Source organism: Belonocnema kinseyi, chromosome 6, assembly GCF_010883055.1.
Source record: "Belonocnema kinseyi isolate 2016_QV_RU_SX_M_011 chromosome 6, B_treatae_v1, whole genome shotgun sequence".
NCBI lineage: Eukaryota > Metazoa > Arthropoda > Insecta > Hymenoptera > Cynipidae > Belonocnema > Belonocnema kinseyi.
In genome coordinates this window covers 58481784-58501743 of record NC_046662.1, presented here as the reverse complement: position 1 = coordinate 58501743, position 19960 = coordinate 58481784, and the positions used below count along the sequence as shown (strand labels likewise).

General features: G+C 28.1%; 1 protein-coding gene across 1 annotated transcript in view; it reads right to left on the bottom strand.

Moving 5' to 3' along the window:
- LOC117174735 (disintegrin and metalloproteinase domain-containing protein 12) overlaps positions 1–19960 on the bottom strand; it is a 170000-nt gene that overhangs the window by 60162 nt on the left and 89878 nt on the right. The window lies entirely within an intron of this gene.

The following is a 19960-nucleotide window of genomic DNA, read 5'->3' as shown; positions in this document are numbered from 1 at the left end:
AACTTTCGTCATTTTTCCACACATTTTTTGTTATTTTACTTTTTTCAACGTTATTTTTCACGAATAAAACAAGAAGTACGCGTCCTATCAAGAAGTGATTCTTAACGAAATTGTAGATCTTTTTTGGGATAACCATTTTTGTTAATTCATCTTTTTTTGTATACTACATAGTTTGTCCACAAAATGGAATTTTTTATTTTCCATTATTTTTTGTGCAATCAAAATTTGAATTTTCGATTTTTGAAGAAAATCCAAAAATTGTTTATGATAATCTTGTAGGGATTCCAAAAAGAAATGTCTTTCTTTTCTTGACTTTTTTCATATCGTGCATTTTTCGGCTTCAAATTTTGATTTTCGGTTGATTAAAAAATGTTTGAAAACGCTATAACTCTGAGAATTTTCTTTTTATCGAAAAAAGTCATCAGGATAAATTGTTTGTTCTTTTCAATACTAAAAATATCCGTACATAGTATTTTCAAATTCAGAAAAAAGTGGTCTCAAAAATTTTCAAAATGCGCTCACTTTTTGAATTTTTATCAAAAATGGCTGGTTAACGAACTCGTCCTTTCTTTTACGACCTGGAAAAAGTATGCCAAAGATGGATTTGATTCGTTCATTTTTTCTAGAGTTATTGTGTTTACGGATGGACGGACAAACAGACAGACGCCATCATGAAAATCTGATTTTCGGATTCAAGGGGTCTCGAAACGTGGAGATCCGCTGAAAAAGTGTGATGTCAAATTTCCGACAATTCTAATACTTTTTCAATCATAAATGATGAGAATGTAAAAAAATATTAAGCTATATTTTTCAGTAATTGCAAAAATATTCAATTTTATTCTTGCTGTTATAAATAAATAGTAACTTATATATTGTAGGAATAAAAAATATCAACATTTATATTTTTTCAACTATGAAACAAATATTAATATGAATTTTTTAATGGCCAAAGAAAAGAAACTTGCACTTTCCCAATAAAAAATTCATTTTTACTTTTTTTCAAAGTTAAAAAATTTAGTGAAAGAAAATTGTGAAATTATCTGGAAGTGGTTTAAAAAATTACTAACTGGTCAAAATATAACATTTGACAATAAATATCGAGTATGCAAATTGTAAACTTTTTGATTTGGTTAGAAAAATAAACATTTTTAAAGCAAGTAATCTTTTCTCATACTTCACCTCTCAAGATATATTATAACAAATGATAATTGTTACAAAAAAATTAATTTATGTCTTTGAGGCCTTTTTAATATTAAAGGATATCGCTTATTATCATTTTATTTAATGAAAAAATCGAAAATTGTAAAATAATAGAGCCATCCTAATCTACACGTTTTTGACATTTTAATGTTGATAAAAAATATATTAAATATTTCTGTTTGGTTCTGAACCAATCAATTCAGATAATTTCAAAACATACTTTAAGCATCATTCGCCCAAAACATATATCTTTCCATAAATTGAGGTTAACATTACAGGCGCGCATCCAGGGGGGGGGGTATAAGGTTGCCCCCCTCCCCACACTGTAGGGTATCTGTGGATGCGCCGCTGTAACATTATACAAGTTTCCAGCTCCATTCAGTGATTTATGCTAGAAATATCTAAGTGGTCGCGAGATATGTGTCGCCGACTTGACTGGGACTTCACAGGGTGAAAGAACATGACAATTTATGAGGAGCGTATTTTTTCTTTCGACCCCTGTAAAGCCCCAATCAAAGCGGGGCTTTAGAAGCGACGCACATCTCGTGACTTCTTCTTGTTAGTGTCTAACAACGTAAATTTGAAACTTAAGTTACGATTTCAACATCAATTTAATAATGATATATATTTATTGTTTATTCTGCAATGAGCATAAGAACCAGTAAAAACCGAATATATGAAGTTATAAATCTGAATCTAAGATATGGAAAAGTAGACAAATAAAAAATAGCAATCTATTTCCTAGAAATATTTTAATCCTTACCTAAATATATTTCTTTGTGTTTAGATTTTTATTATTTGTTTTCAAGAAACTTTTTTAAAAAATTATAATAACAGCCTTTTAAGAATGGTTGCAAGGTATGTTTACTCATACTTACAAGAAGTTCTCGATAAATGTGCGTCGCCGATTCGACCGGGATTTCACAGGGTGAAAGTACATGAAAATCCTTCAGGTACGTATTTTTTTCTTTCGAACCATGTAGAGCCCCAGTCGAATCAGGGATTTAGAAGCGACGCACATCTCGCGTATTTTAATACCAACCTAAATAATCCTTTATATTTATTGCTCATTTATTTTCGGCTCATTAACATACAACATTTGCACCTTCAAAATGATAACTCATTCATTAGGTTGCCACTTTTTCTTCACTTACTTTTTCAACGTCAAAGCCAGAGGACTCGAATTTCCTCGCCGATAGTAGCGACTTCCATATATATTTGGCTGCCGTTCAGATCAAAATGTTGAATTAGGGCCTTTCTTGGCAAGTGGCCACACGACCGCTTTATTTTCACACATGCATATGTGAGATTTACAATGACCCGCATTCATCTGGAGCCAATATATCTCCAGATAAATATACCGTGGTATGGGTCACGATTCACAGACTGCGGAAAATTCCAGTTTCTTCTTAAAAATAGCTTTTACTCCTACTTCAATTTACCCTATCCCTTTTATACTTTTAGAATATTTTAAAAGGTTAGAAAGGATTTTACTTTATTTTATAAGAGATGTATATAGCGAACCAGATTTAAAAAATAGTTAGACCCTTTTCTTAAAGAAACTGAAAGAAAGATGGATGGTAATTAGGGATAATCTTGGGATTTTAATTCGCAAGAAACCTCGTAATTCTCTTTCCTCATTGAAAATTTATATTAACCACTCAGGCTAAACTTCGTAATTAAGTTTTCTCTTTATTCACGCTTGAATAATAAGACCACTTTTGGACCAGGATGGGCACTTGAAAACGATGGAAGCTTGGTCCATTACCTTGATTAAAGCAGCCTCCAGCGATCCTTTAGGGTCGCTTGAATTTAAAACTAAATAATATGATTGCCGTTTTTCATTCCAAGGTAAATCTAAAGTACCGTAATATTGACTTTTCCAAACTTATGTAGTCGCAAATTAATGCGAAATTAAAATGATACTTTACTACAAATTTCCTTGCCTCAAATGATGATACAATGAAAAGATTCTTAAGTGATCCTGCCGAATAAAAACTTATTTTTGAATGGAATTTTCTAGTGATGTATTAATTATAAACTTATTTAATTCGAAATATAATAAGTGACAATTGGATATTTTTTATTTTGTGTGATCTGTGACGTATGATGACTTTGTGAAGCTCTTCGCCTGGAATGATCGCTAGAGAGATTGTTCAGCGACCTGCGTCGGAGTGGTTTTAGGGAACGAACGTGTTGTTGAAATAAACTTACTGGGAACTCTAGATCCCAGCTAGAAAAATAGTTTAAACGAAATTATCGAAAATCTCGCACTTGTTGTTGTCCATTGTAATTATGCCTTAACGTTTGAACAAATGTTTGAAAAATTACAAAAGGATTCTATTCATAAGGATTGAGAATTTTTCTGCACCTACAATTAAATGAATCAAATTTTTCAAATAAGTAATTCTATCTGATGATACAAATTATTTCTAAATAGTTCTACACAATATTCATAAAACTGAAACTGTCAATTTTAATTATTTTTTAATATTGGAAAATAATTCTGTTCTCACTATTATGCTACCAGACTACATTTTTTAAAAATTCTTCACAAATTCCAAGTGATGAGATAAATGAAATTATGGATAAAACCTTAGAATATTTTAGTTTGCAAAATCTACAGACTGCAGGTAATGATAAAAAAATTTGACACTGGTAACTAAAAAATTACCAGTACCGACAAATTTTCAGAAAAATTTAGAGCTTTGTGGACTTTGAAATAAAATTATGAAGCTTTTTACGGATTTTGAAGATTTTAAAATCGTGAAATTGTTTTCTTAAGATCCCGAGCAAAATTTAAATAATTTAAAAAAAAATTAATTTAAAGAAAATATTTTAAATAATTTGTCGGACAACATTATGATTTTTGATTAAGGAATGTTTATTTTAAAAGAATATTTAAAAAGATTTCAAAACATTCCGAAAGATTTTCGAAATAATTAAAAATGAATCTGGAAGATCTGAAAGCCATAATTTTTCAGATTTTTTCCTAAATTTTAGAGAAAAATCGAATCATTTCAAAATATATTTAGAAGTTTTTAAATAATATCAAAAATAATAAAAATGTTTCGGAAACATGAAACAAAACGTAGATTTTCGAAGATTTCGAATTAAATTTTTTAAGTTTTTTTAAAGATTTTGAATGGCTTCAAGATAGTAAAATAACTTTTTCAAGAAATTTAAATTTAAAACATAAATTCAATTGCATTAAAATAAAAATTGCAAATTTTTGGTTTAACATCAAAATCTTTTTTGACTGAGGGTTCAACTATTTTATTGAAAATTTGTTTATTTGTATTAAGATTCATAATTTTAGTACAAAGTTCATCTCTTTGGGTTGAAAATGTAACCATTTTGTTAAAAATTTGTTTTTTTTTTATGGCAGGCAATTCATTTTCTTGGTTAAAAATTTATCTTTTTGATTGATGATTACACTATTTTTTTATATTTTGTTTATGAACTCAACTGTTTTAAATTTAAAATTAAAATCTTTTTGGATTGAAATATCAACTATAGCTTTTTTTGCTGAAAATAATACTTGGTTAAAAGTTGAAGTTCTTTATTAAAGTCATTTTTTGTTGAAAATTCGTCTCTTTTGGTAAACATTTAAATCTTCTTTTGATAGAAAAAACATCTGTATTTAGTTAAACATTCGATTATTTGGTTGAAAATATAACTGTTTCGTAGAAAATTGGTCTTTTTTGGAAAATATTTAATGTTTTTACTTGAAATTACAATTGGTTGAAAATTAATGGATTTTCGTTTGAGGATTCAACTATCTTGTTATATTTTTTTGTTTATCAATTCAATGATTTTTTTATTTAAATGTAAAATATTCTTGGATTAGCCCTTAAAGGACACTCCTTCGAATGTTTTTGGCTAAACAAAAATCATGAGTGATGTTGAAACAGTAAAAAATAAGAATAGAATATTTAAAAAGCCGCAGTGATAATTTAATTATTCGGAAAAAATGTAAGTAGATAATCGAAAAAAAATCAGAAAATCCATGGAGTCACAGTGGCTCCGGGTGCCTTTTAAGGGTTAAAATATCAACTATTACATTCTTGGTTGAGAGTTCATCATTTTTGATGAAAATATAACGCCTTGATTACAAGTTGATCCTCTTTATTAAGCAGTCTTTTTTTGTTGAAGATTCATCATTTGATGAAAATTTGAATTTTTCAGTAATAAAATTAATCTTCTTGATAGAAAATATATGTATTCGGTTGAAAATTCAATTATTTGGTTGAAAGGTTATCTTCTCGGTAGAAAATTTGTCTCTTTAAAAAAAAAGTTTAATGTTTTTTGGTTAAAAGTATAATTGATTAAAAATGAATCTTTTTTGTTTGAGGATTCAAGAATTCTTTTGAAAATTCGTCGATTTCGGATGAATTCTATTGTTTTTTTTAAACTTAATATAAACAAGTTTTTATGGAAATATCACCTATTAAAATATTTTATTAAGAATTCAACTTTTTTAAACAAAATTAACTATTTGGTTATTAATTAATTTTCTTGTTGAAATTTTTATTTGACATATGAAATTTTCAAAAACTTCTTGAATGGTGCAAAGATTTTCAGAAAAATTATATTTAAATACGCTTAAAAACAAATAAACCAATAAGTCTAAAATATTAATCTTTCTCACTGTTTTTATATGAATTCCTTGATCCGAGTGGCTAGAACCAAGTGAATTACGCTTACCCCCCAAGGCTAGTTTTATACTTCCTGTTTCCAGTTTTTTTTTTTAGAGAATAGGGAATTTCCTGACAAAGAAAATGTTTACTGCTTAGAAAATTTGAAAATTCTTCATCAGAAAATTCCAGTAAACACGAGGATGTCGTAATTCTGATTCAGATACTCTGGACGCGTGCGGGTGCTAAATAAAGGTGCCACAATGGAAGAGAAAAATGCACGCGACCTACAATAGGGTGGGCAGGACATAAATGGCAGAAACCGTAGAAACCACACATGGTGGTCGGGGGAGCATAATGGAAAGGTCTTGCAAAAGGCGATCTATATAGGTTTTTTTGTGAGTGCTTTCTAGCGCCAAAATATTGCAGTGCTTTGTTAAATTCAAACGGAGAAAAGTGCCATTTTTCAGGTCGAGAAGTAAAGCTGATCCAATTTCAGCATCCAGTATATTGTAAGACATTTTTTTTCATTTCAATTTATTACGGTCAAGATGGTATTTTACTCTGTTATATCCAGAACCTTAAGATTGTCCAAAAACAGCTTTTTTCTTCTAAGCTGGCACTGCTACAAATTCCTTTCTTATTTTTACAAAACTGATTACATATAGCAAATTTAAAATTATCACCACAGAGGGTGAAAAAGAAACCAATTTTTAAGACAGAGAGAGAGAGGGAGGGAGGGAGGGAGAGAGAGAGAGAGCATTTGATAGATGAAGGGTGGCAGTACAGAACTAGGTAAGTCACAAAATCAGGATTTTTCAGGAGAGCTAAAAACAATCTGTTAAATCGAAAACAGTTTTTATCTAGTTTTGCGAAGATATATTTGGAAGTTGCCAATATTAAAGTGACAATAACCATTGATTGGAGTGAACTCAGCTGTGTATTGTGATAAAAAATGTAATCTTTAATTTAAATTTTAAAAAACTTGCTAATTTTAGTGTGACACTGTAGCTCTGAGATAAAACGATATTTCGGTGAAAGGAATATGAAAGATTAAAAAAATAAATAAATAAACTTAATAATTTCCAGAAATATCTATGCTGAACGGAAGAAAAAAATTATTACTATAAATACTACACTAAAAGTTTTTATAAAATTTGAATATTTTGTATTATTATATAAAAAAGTGGAATTGGATCAAATCTTTTGATAACAACGTGTATTTGATTTTTTAATATTTTTTATGCAATAAGCCAATTTTTAGGAAAATGTTGGTCATCTAGTTCTGTATGGACAACCAACCTTCAAATATTGATAGGAACTGAGATAGATGTGATAACAAAATTGACCTTTTTTTAAAAAAAGTATTTATTTAAAAAGATTTAGAAGTTTTGAAGATTTAAAAATACGTTGAAAAGGAATCTGCTAAAATTAAGACGATTCAATTTAGATTTTCAGACCATTTTTTAAATTTTCAGACGTAAAAATAGTTTAGAAAAACTTTGAATTACTTCAAAAGATATTTCAAAGTTTTAGAAAAATTCGAAAATAATTTAAAGTTTAAGAAGATTTCAAAAAATGTAAAAGGAAATTTTAATTCTTAAAGATTTCGAAACAATAAGATTTTTAAGAATTTTTAAAGGTTTTAGGAGAATAAAAAAATTTCCTTAAGATGCTTGAGAAAAATTTCAAAACAAATTTATTTTGAAAAATTAAGTTTAAGAGAAATTCGAAGATTCCGTACGACTAAAGTGATTTACTAAAATGCCAAAAAAGAATTAGAAGTTTTTAATGCAAGATATTTGTATGCCTCGAAAAACATTTAAAAATAGTTTGAAATTAAAAAAAAAATGTAAACAATATATAAATTTTCGAAGCCAGCTTTAAAAGATATTTCCGAATTTAAGAAGATTTGAAGATATTTTTTATTTTTAAATTTCAAAAAAATTTCTTAAAATGTACAAATTATTCTTAAATTCCTTCCAATTTTTCTAAGGTCCTAAATACAGTTTAAACTAACTGAAAATTGGTTAAATCCTGTAAAATAAAAAAATATTCTTTAAAATTTTCTAGATTCTTTTTCCTACATAATATATGAAGAAATCATCGGAAATATTTGTTGCATTTTTTCAAAAATATTAGGAAAATTATATTTGAATAGCCCTACAAAAAAAGAATACGAATAGCCCTACAAAAAAAGAATACGATCTAAAATGCCTAAAATCGCTCAAATCTTATTTAGGCACAAATTTAGGTGTTCAAAATTTTTTACAAATTAATATAATATAATAATTGATAATGCTCGTAAAATAAAATAAAAGTCGAAGAAAATAAGGTGTGGCATTTAAATATCTAGAAAATCGGAAGAAACTTCTCAATATTTATTTTACAAGGGGAGACCGTCAATTGATAATTTTAGTTTCGGTTCAAAATTTTTTGTAATGAAAGTTTTTGAAATGGCAGGTAGCTCAAAAAAGAGCGCTTCGATTTCATATCCGGAAGTTTGCGCGTTCGATTCTCGCTGCCTGAAGTTTTTATATTTTAAAATGTTTATAAATATAATTTCTTCCAATAGCTTGAAAAAAATTATGCAAAGAATAATTTTTAAAAGCTCTTTTTCACGGAACGACCGACTTTTTTCAGTTTTAACATGTTACTTAGAAACAAAATAATTTTCTATGAATGCTGTTTACTTTTTTCACCAAATTTCATAAAAGTTAAATAAAGAAAACGGATAACCGATACTTTTTCATTTAAATGAGAATGTACGTAACGAATAAAATAACAGAGCAGGCAGCGAGAGTCGAACACGCAATCTTCTGACTATGAAGCCGAAGCGTTACTGCCTGAGCCAACAGTCATTCACAGTGTTTTTCGCCAAACTCTATATGACCTGTAACGGAATTATTATTTGAAATATTTATTATTATAAAGAGCATATTGCTACTCTAGCAAATTAATATTCAAGTTCATTAAAGTTCATGAAAAAATTATAAACCGAAACTAAAGTTCTTAACTGGCGTTCTTCCCGCATGAGTGAAATAATTATATAATGGAGGCGTGACAGAAAAAATATGAAAATCCATCATTTGAGAACAATATTTGCGTGATTGGAAAGAATTTTCTCTGTAATACTTGAAAGCTTTTAGTTTTAAAAGCACGCAGTGAGCGTTAAACGTACAATTTCAGCGAAATAATTCACGCTTGTTTTGTTTCTAGTTGTTTCATTAAAGAGTAAAATTGGTACAGGCTGAGTTCGTGGTCGGTGGCGTGTATTGCACTAAAGACAGGATTTGCTTTAAAAATACTCAGTGGCCGTGTCGCATAAGCGCAGGTGTTCAGTCGGCCGTATGCACAGCGTTCGTGCACTACTATTATACATCACACCTATATTTCTGCAATTCTAGACATATTTGTATTACGTCTATAATATATTATACATATATATTAGTTACACGCATACGTGCGAGGCAAATTGAAAAAGATTTCACCTCACGCTCCGTAAACTTTAGAAAATTCACAAACTGAATTGCAATGTGGGTGTTTTCTTACGAGTGAGCGAACAACGCAAATTATTCTCGTGTAATCATTAAATGAAGGAAAAATCTTCATTATCACGTTTGTTCATAAAAAAAATGGTAAACATTCTGTTTTTATTTCAGTCATACTATGCAAGTGATGCATGAATTTAAATTATTATTATTAGTTGAAAAATCGTACTAGAAAGAATTTTTGTTTTTAGGGGAAAAACATATTTCTGTGTAATATTTAAACTGGGTTGATTATTAGAAAAGTAATTTTAAACAAGAGAATTGAAAAACTTTTCAATTAGTTTATTATATTAGATTTTATTTTTCACTTTTTTAAACCGTTTTCGGGTTTTTTACATATCTAAAATCCCCCTCCCACAGGAGATCATCAAACATTAAACCAATTCTACCCCAACTCTCAAAATAAGTCTCTAAGCAATGCCTGACGTACTTCGCCGTTTTTTTCCATTTCTAAAATCCCCTACCGTCTGCAGCCGGATTTTTACTTGAGGCGCTCGCATTCGCCTGAAGATTTGGTCAGAGAAATGGAAACCTGCAGAAAACCAAAACACATGAGCACAGTCGGCTGTCTACGATGCCTACAACCATTCTCGGCGTAAAAACCTCCAGCTCGAGGGAAGTTGAACGCAGTGAAAAAAAAAAACGACTAAGCGACAATTACGAACGGACATCCATCCGAGGGCTAACCGCGCCCGACCGTGCTTAACTTTCAAGATTTCAACTAGTTGAGCATTACCACTCAGTTACTGCCAATGGGTTTTCCTAATTGCTTTCTTAAATTACTTTTCGCACTTGTAACGTCCAAGATTAAAAAAAAAGACAAAAAAATTCTTTGTTTGATAGTAAACAAAGACATTTCTATAAAATCGTAACTATGAATGGAGCTGAAAATCCCATTCGGATTAGTTACTCTTACACATGTTCAAGTCGATTAATCAAACGGACCGGACATCGTGAGTGATTGAGAGTACCGTAATCTTTGTATTCGTGATAATGCCAAGGTTAAACATCTTTCTATGCTTCCTTTGTGCAGCAACTTTATCTTATTCTTTTCAATTACATATTCCCTTTTATATCATCAGGAACATTTGCGTTGCCTGAAATACTTTTTTTCTTCTTGATAGTATAAGCTGGTCAAACACCTGGGAGTTGAAAAACAAAGATAAAAGTGATAAAAAAAGATAAATCTATTCCAGTTATTACAGTTTTCAAGCAAGAAAAATTTTTGGATATGATTTAAAGCTTTAAAATATTTTTAATCGCTTCAAAAGTTCTAAAATTCCTAAATATCTTTTAAAATTACTCAAATTTTTTTTATTTTGCAAAACTAAAATAATTGTTTTTAAATCTTCTCAATTCTTTCTTGACAAATCTGGAAATGTTTTGAATTTTTAAAAAAATTTTCTCTTAAACTTAATTTAGCAAGATAATAAATCTTTTTTATTTTTCCCAATAATGTTAGGAAAATTGTGTATTCCCTTGAAAACTTTCAAACATTTTTAAAAAGATTCTACATTTTTTGTCCAACAACTTAAAAAATCTAGATTTTGTTCTAAAACTTCTAAAAAATTTTTAAGTTTTAAATTATCTTTTAATCTTTTTTAAACTTCTCGATTTCTTTTGATATAGAATGTTTGTTTAATTTTGTAATCTTGCAAAACTAATTTTTCCCCCTTAAAAGTATAAAATTTCGAAATTTGAGGAAATCATATGAGTTACTAACTTTGTTGATAATTATTTTTTGTTTTAGTTAAAAATGGACTTTGTTAACTGAAAACTTACCTATTTGGTTAAAAATAAACTTATTTTTTGAAACTTCATATGTTCTTGTTGTAAACTCTACTGTTTCATAGAAAATTGTTTTTTTTTTTTAATTTTTTAAATAAAAACGTAACCGTTCCATTTTTGGTTAAAAACTGATCTTTCTAGTTTTAAAATTCAACTATGTTTGTTTGAAAATTCATCTTTTTGGTAAAAATAAAACTCATCTTTCTTGGTAGAAAATGCATTTTTTTGTTAAAAATGTGTCTCTGGTTGAAAATTCATGGCTTTGGTTAAAAATTAAACTATTTTCTAGAAACTTTGTGCTATAAGGTTAAATTGATTTTTTATCTAGATATATTACTGTTCCATTTCGGGTTAAAAATCTATATTTTTTAGTAGAAAGTCCATGTATTTTGTTAAAAATTCGTTTTCATTTTGGTAGAAACATAATCTTCTTGGTTAAGAAATCATTTCATTGGTTACAAACTTAACTATTTTGTTGAAAATTCATGTGTTTTGTTAAAAATTCATCCTTTTGGGTAGAACATTCATCTTATTGTTTGAAAATTGATCTTTTTGGTTCACCATTAATTTTTAATAATTATTTATTAATTTTGTAATATTTGATTGGAAATTTAATTATTTTTTTGAAAATGCAATATGCTTGTTAAAGGTTTTGTAAATTAAACTGTCCCATTCTTGGTTGAACCATTAAGTTAAAAATTTATGTATTTTGTTAAGAATTTGTCTTTTTTAGGAGAAAATGATTATTCTTGTTTGAAAACTTATCTCTATGAATGAAAATTCAATTACTTGGTTGAAAGTGCAATTATTTGGTTAAACATGCAATTGTTTAATAGAAAGGTCGTCTTTTTATCTTGAAAATTCAACATTTTGGATATAATTTTTACTTTTTATTGATTGAACCATTTTTGTTTGGTTCTATTCAACTACTTTGACTGAAAGTGAAAATCTTTTTATCGTTACAATATCGACTATTACATTTTTTATTGAGAAAGCTTTTAAATTAATTTTTGTTTTGTTGGAAAATTAAAGTACATTATTAATACATAATAAATAGTAAGATTTTACAACCACCTCCCGTCGCCTCTAATCTATAAATATTATTTGTATCAAAACTTCATTAGGAAACTAAACCAGTCTCTATAAAAGAAAGTCTAACATTTATTTAACAGAAAACAATTCAAAAACTTTCGGAAATTTTTTCATAACAATATAAATGAAATTATAAAATATGAAACTATGAGTGGCCTGGTTTCCCCATCATGTCCCGTTTATCCCCTTCATATCCCGTTTAGCCCCAGCATGTACCGTTTAGCCCTAGTGTGTCCCGTTTAGCCTCGGCTTACGGTCATAAAGGTTTCCAGTAAACGGATTAATTTTGGTTAGAGTTAGTAGAAAATATATAAACCAACCATATAATATCGAGTAAAATCTGATTTACTCGTTCCCTGATAACGGCAGCTAATCTTTATTGCTAGTCATGGCTCAAGTCGGCACATTTGACCCGCCTTCAGAGTCCATATCACAGTACACTTGTAACTGGATTCTGATTCCTACGCAAATTCAAAGCAAATACACATAGAAAATTCAAGCTTGTTCATTACCAAATACGAGAAAACTTCCTTTCGCTTTAATTAGGAACATTATGAAATGTATACACTGATAAGTGAACGTGCAAATCAGAATTAACCCACACAATTTTGACCATTAACCGCTATGTATAATGGTTTTTAAAATCTTATATGTTAATAATAAGCTTCGTAAGGGAAAAATAGGGGAATAATTTGTTTGTAATAAAATAAATTTAAGTCAATTAAAGAATTTTATTTGAAACTCTTTAAATTACTATACGATTTCAAGTAAAAAAGCATTGCATTTTCAACGAAATAGATGGATTTTTAATCAAATAGTTACATCATCAAGTAAACAAATAAATTTAGAACGAGATTCAGAGGAATTCAGAAGAGGTTGAAAAGTAGTTGAATTGTCAACCAAAGAAGATCAATTTTCAAAAAAATGTGATAATTGACATTTCAACCAAAAAAGAATTTAGTTTTAAATAAAAAGCAATTGGAATCGACCAAAAAATAATTAATGGCATTATAACCGACATAAAAAAAAGAATTTTCAACCCAAAAATATGAATTTTGAACAAAAATCTCATTTTCAGTCAAATAGTTGAATTTCCCACCAAACTGTTGAATTCTTAATTCAAAAAGACAAATTTTATGCTAAACAGTTGAATTTTTAGCCAATTTTATACGAAACAATTGAATTTTCAAACAAATTGTGGAATTTTTAAATCAAAAAAACCAAATTATCCACAAACAAAAAGAGAATTTTAAACAAGAAAAAAATTCTACAAAACAATTGAATTTTCAACCCGAAAATATGAATTATCAACAAAAAAGTTAATTTTCAACCTATTAGTAGATGAAATATATATATAATCATTTTTTAAATGTTTCAAGAGATTTGGTTTTGAAAAACTAATTACAAGAGAATAATAAAAAAAATTTCAAAGATTTTCAAAATTGTCGAAAAGGAATCTGAAAGATGCTTATACGATTTAAAAAAATTGTTTAAGATGTTTTTAAACTGCAGAAGAAATTCGAATAATTCTGAAAGATATTTAGAACTTTCCTTTATTTTTAACCAAGTATGTAGTTGCATTTTCTACCAAGCTGTTATATTTTTCAGCCAAAGAGGCAACTTTCCTGCAAAACAGTTGTATTTTCAAACGAAAAATATGAATTTTATATTAAACAAATTCTATAAAATAGTTTAAGTGTTAACAAAACTAATTTTTACAAAACAATTGAATTTACATAGAAAAAGTTCATTTTTAATCAAGCAGGTGATTTTTCTTTCAAATTGTTGAATTTTCTACTAAATTTTTGGATTTTTAATCCAAAAAATTATATTTCTATAAAACAATTGAAGTTTCAGTAAAATAGTTCATTTTCTACCAAGAAAAAAAAACATCTTCCACAAAGCAATTGAATTTTCTACCATAATAGTTTAATTTACAACCCAAGAAACAATTTTTCTGCAAAATAGTAGTTGAATTTTCAATTCAAAATAATGAATTTCTTTTTTTTTTTAAATGGAATTTTGAAAAAAAAAGAATTATCAACAAAATAGTCGAACTTTCGACCAGAAGGTAATAATTTTAAACAAAAAAGTCCATTTTCAACATAATAGTTCACTTTTCTACCAATACAGGTAAATAACCTACCTGCTAACAAAAACTTTTGACAAAATTATTGAACTTTCAATAGAATGACTAAATTTTAAACCAGGTTATAAAAATATTTAAATAAAACATATGAGTTTTTAACTAAAAATTTAATTATTATAGATTTTTATACCTTAAGAGATAAATTTTCAACTAAAAACAGTAGTTTTTTCAAACCCAATAGTTGAATTTTGAGCCAAAAAGACAAATGTTTCGGAGGACATTTGAATATTTATCAAAATAAAGTATCCCCAACCAAGAAAGATGAGATTTTAACCAAAAGATGATATTTATACCAAAAGAAACAAATTCTTACTAAAAAAAGAAACCACCACAAAATAGTTGGATTCTCTTTATTTGGGAAAAGAGGAATTTACAAAAGGGAAAAATAGGGGAATGCTCTATTAATTTTAGCCTTATACTATAATGTTGAAATAAAATGTATATATGATCATATATTGTTTATTATTTATTCATTATTATAGTATATATTATTGTGTATAGTATACCTTCTGCATCGAAAATCAGTGTTAAAGTACTTTTCAAAAGATTGAAAAATTTTTCATGTCGAGTTGCCTCTCGAATATAAAATACACTTTAACGGACTGCAACCAGGTTTCCGTGTCACGGCAAAAAGGACCGAATAGGATGCGGTTTTAACTTAAACGTTCTGTGATGATAAAGCGCAAATTACCGTTTTCTTTCTGTGTCAGTACCCGTCGCGGGGTTTCAATAATGAAGCCAAAAGTCGCACACAATGCCGTTCACCGATAACAATCCATTACTCATGAACAATTACGAAGTAATGTGATTACGTGAAAACTAAACGAGTAATTTATCTCACGTTGTTAGCACTCTTTTCCTCTTTAAATGACGCCTTATCTAAAGAGTAATGGAATAAAAAATATTTTTTATTATAAATATGAGGTATACAGAAAAAAACTATGCTTAAAATTGTTACAGCTTAAATTCAGAGCTGAACTGAAATTCAGCAAACATTTGTCTGACTTTAAGAAGGACAATATCTGAATTTCCGAATTTAATCATAACCGAGTTAATGCTATAATAATTATTATTATGACTGTTCTCAAAGTTAAATAAAATTTACTTGAATCCAAATACATTTTCACTGAATTTAAGTACCTTTCTGAATTGAAAGTGTAAGATTTTTAATTAATTTTTCCTGTCCATACTTGATTGTATTCGCCCCGTGCAATTTATAAAAATTTTGTAATTTTACGACACTACCAGATTACTTAATTATATGAAAAATTTAAATTAATTTTGAAGTCTTAATTAGTTGTGCAGATTTGGTTAACATGACAGTTATATTCTTTTACGAAGATTTAGAAATTATTTGGCAATGTTTTTAAGTCTTTCAATTTTCTCTTAAAATTAACTTTTTCAAATAAATATATTCATGAAAATTGCATATGAATCGTAAGAGAACTTTTTTATTTTTTTGAAACCATTTGAAATTTTGTTTGACATTTTTTGAAATCTTTTCAAGTTTAAATTGTTTTTGAAAAAGAAGAATTTTCAACAAAATAGGTCAACTTTCTACGAAATGGATGAATTTTTAAGGAAATAATTACATTTTCAATCAGAGACGAATTTTCAACTAAAATGATGGATCTTCATATGAGAAAATGAATTTTTAATAAAGTAGTTCACTTTTTACGCGAGTAGTTTAATTTTGAACCAAAAAAAAAAATAAATTCTAAAAGAAAAACGTAAAAGTATATATTTTAACCAAAATTTATTTTTGAAATTAGAAAATTATTTATTATATTCCCAGGTGTCTTATGAAAAAATAAAGGAAAAAAGGAACTCGAGAAAAAAAAAGAAAATTTGTTATTTTAAATCAAAATCATTTGACTTTAAATTCTAAAATTACCCTTAAAATTACAAATCAATTTCGGTTATGTTAGTGTTTTTCGTCGGAAATTGGTATTTATTTATTTAAAAATTGTTTTAAAAAATTTTCGCGCGTCTATGTTTTCTATTTATAGTGAAATCGGTGTAGAAATTTTTAATTATATACAAACGTCATACAGCTACTAAGTGCGAATCTTACGTTTATGATAATTTTGTTCATAAATAAAAAAATTATCTATTTCCTCCACATGAATGCAAAAACACGTTAAATTGTTTAATTATGACGAAAATCACGTCCAATGAACGTCATAGTGAAGCATGCCGATTTCATTCGATCAAAAATTATGTCCTCGATTACGTCAAGGTACACGGAGAAAAAAATATCGCAAAACCTCTATATTGCAAGAAAGCGCAATATGATAACGTACAAGCAGGCCCCGGACCTTTTTACGATATTATAATGCACTAATATCACAGAAAAAAAGTGAAGTTAAATTTTGTTGCTGTCGTCTGCCATGGCATCCTTAGCAGCAATGGGAAGAAGGCAAAGTATGAGTGAATTCGAGTTATAAATCCGGACACCAGATTAAAAATAATCACAGAAAAAAATTAAAATTTGCTGCAGGTGATACTTACAACGTTTAAAAATTAAAAATATTTCGGCGAAAGTTTCACCGAGGTGAAACATTATAATGCGATAATTACGATATATAGCGCAGGAATTACGGTATATATTGTAATTCTTGCGATATAGTTTTCTCAGTGTATATCGTATTCAAAAGTTGTTTCGTCGCGCTCCTTACACCTGCTGGAAATAATGATAAATTTCAACATATAGTGAAATATATAATTTAGTCTAAGAAGTTACAATTTGTTTTAACTTTCCCTTTATAATATTATTATTAGTGTAATCTGTTCGACCACTTTTACTGAGATACAAGATATTGTCAATATTAAATCGTTAAAATTAAAAAAACATTAACAAAAATTTTCTTGCATTTTCTTTTGTTTCAATGGGAAAAAAATTTAATTGTTAATTTTCTCTTCTTTTAAACAAATGAAAATTCAATTTTCTTAAACTTTCAAGCATAAATATTTTAATTAACAATTTACAGCAGTTGAACATTTAGTTAACAATTTTTTTACGAAACGGGCTGCCGTTGACAAATAATGTTATAAAAATTAATAGTCATCCAATGCATTTTTAGTAGGGAATTCATAAGATTAAAAAATCCCATCTGTAAAAAATTCAACTGTCGAAAATTCCTTTGTAATTTTCTTCAACTTCCAACAGTTGGAAATCCAACCTTTAATTTTGAACAATCTTCGACAATTTTCAACAATTTTTAACAATTGAATTTTTATCTGTCATTGCCGTTCTCAGTTTATGTTAAACAATATCTATGTCATTGTTTACTTGTTTATACGGACAAAATGGAATTCGCCCTATATGAACAGTTCGTGGAAATTCAAAGCAAAGCAAAATGCTTCCGGTTTCTTGGTTCCTGCCATGTATAGAGATATCGAGCCATTTTGTGTACTCGTGTTAAAGTTTCTTATGCACCTCATGCCACGACATTTGCATTGAAATTGTTGCACCGAGGCGGTTGCGAGCCCCGCTACGCATAGTAAACTGTAACGATCGAGTTATGTTTCATGCACCCTGGCGCCAACGTCAACGATTCAGAACTAGTGGTGAGAATCCTCGTTTTTCTTTGCGCGCGAGCACGACTCACGAATTAGATTAAACTCGGGACAAAGGCCGGGTAAAAAGTAATAAAAAAATAATAAATAAAACCGAACCTTCCACAAAATACGCTTCAGTATTCAAATTTGTAAAATTTTACTCTGCTTTCTCAAAGGATAATAATTTCTTGATCAAAGACATATTTGTTCTCTCAAGAAAGTGTACTTGATTATAGAAAATTAAGTTTCTTTATTCAAGTATATTTTCTTCAAACAAGAACAATTTTATTGGATCATGAAAATATTGTATCGTCCGTGATGAGGTTACATTTTATAGATTCAATTCTAACTTATTTTTCGTTATACGAGGGGCTACTGATTAAGAAATCTTAGATTGCTGTACGGAAAATTTTTAGAGAACTTTTGGAGGAACTTTTGGAAATCTCTCAGCAATCTAGCATTCGTGAGAAATCTTGGAAATCTTTCATTAGGTGTGGGCAGAGGTGAGATAGTGTGAAGCATTCCGATAATACGTTCCTATGCGTGGAATGAAGAGCCGAATGAAACCGAAAGCCGCCAAGTTTAGCCGAGCCTATAGAATCCCATGTGAGTCTGAAATCTCGGAACTCTCGGTAATATCAACCAAATTTCGGAAATCTCTATAAGAATTCAGTACAGATAACCGTATTCACAGTTTTAAAATTTCAAAATTTCCTAGTTAGCAGCCCCTCACCGTAATATGAAGACCTTTTTGAATGAAGTAATTTTTCATCAATATGGCTGAGTCTTTACATTCAGGGCCTTCATGGATTTAAAGATGTAAGCAAATTTAAAAGATTTTTAATTAACAATCAATTTTTTATCAAGACACTTTTTAAACATTCAAGTACGTATTTAAAAATTATTTTCATTTGAAAGGTGGCAGTTACGGAACGAGATAACCAACATTTTTCCGAACTGGGTTTATTGCATATTTAAAATTCAGAAAATATTAAGTACATCTCGTGTTGTAAGGATTTGTTTGAATTTTCATTTTTTTAATTAAAAAAAAACAGTTTTATTTTGAATTATAGCTAAAACAGATTTCCGATCCGAAAATGCTTTTAAAGGAGAAAAAATGTGTAATTTGTAACGAAAATAGGAGAAAAAACTCTTTTAAATAAAATTAATGTAGGTTCAATATTGAAGTAAATATGAAACGCTTTCAATCCATAACGTTTCAAGTCGAATTATATTGCACATTCAACAAAATAAATGGATTTTCAACTAAAAAAGAATAATTTTCTATCAAAAGAGATGAATTTTTAAAAAAGTGATTTTTAAAGCTAACAAGCCGACTTGTTTGAAAAAAGTTCAAAAAAGAATAATTTTTCACAAAATAATTATTTTTTCAACAAAATAGTTCTTTTTTTAAAGCAAATAGTTGAATCTTCGACAAAATATTTAAAAAATGTCAACAACGTAGTTCAATTTTCAAGATACGATGATGAATTTTCAACCAAAAAATTGAATTTTTTTACTAAATAGAAGAACCTTCAACGAATTTTTTAGAAGGCAATTAATTTTTCAAACAAAAAAGTGGAATTTTCAAAAAAAAAATAAAATTTTAACCATAAAATATAACTTTTCTACAAAAAAAAAGTTTTTTAACCCAAAAAGACGAACATTCAACACAACAGTTGAATTTTTAACATAAAATTGTATTAATAATTAATCCGATGAAACTAATTTTTTATTCAAAAAGAAGAATCGTCAAAAACACACTTGAATTTTTGAAAAAATGATCGAATCTTCCCAAAAACAATTAAATTTTTCACAAAATAGGTACATTTTTAACAAAATAGTTGAATTTTTAATCTAAAAAAAGAATTTTTATCCGAATTTAAAAAAAAAACTTCAGCCAAAAACTGTTGGATTTTCAACCGGATAAATGCATTTTCAAGTAAATTATTTTATTTTTTAAGTAAATATTTTAATTTTCA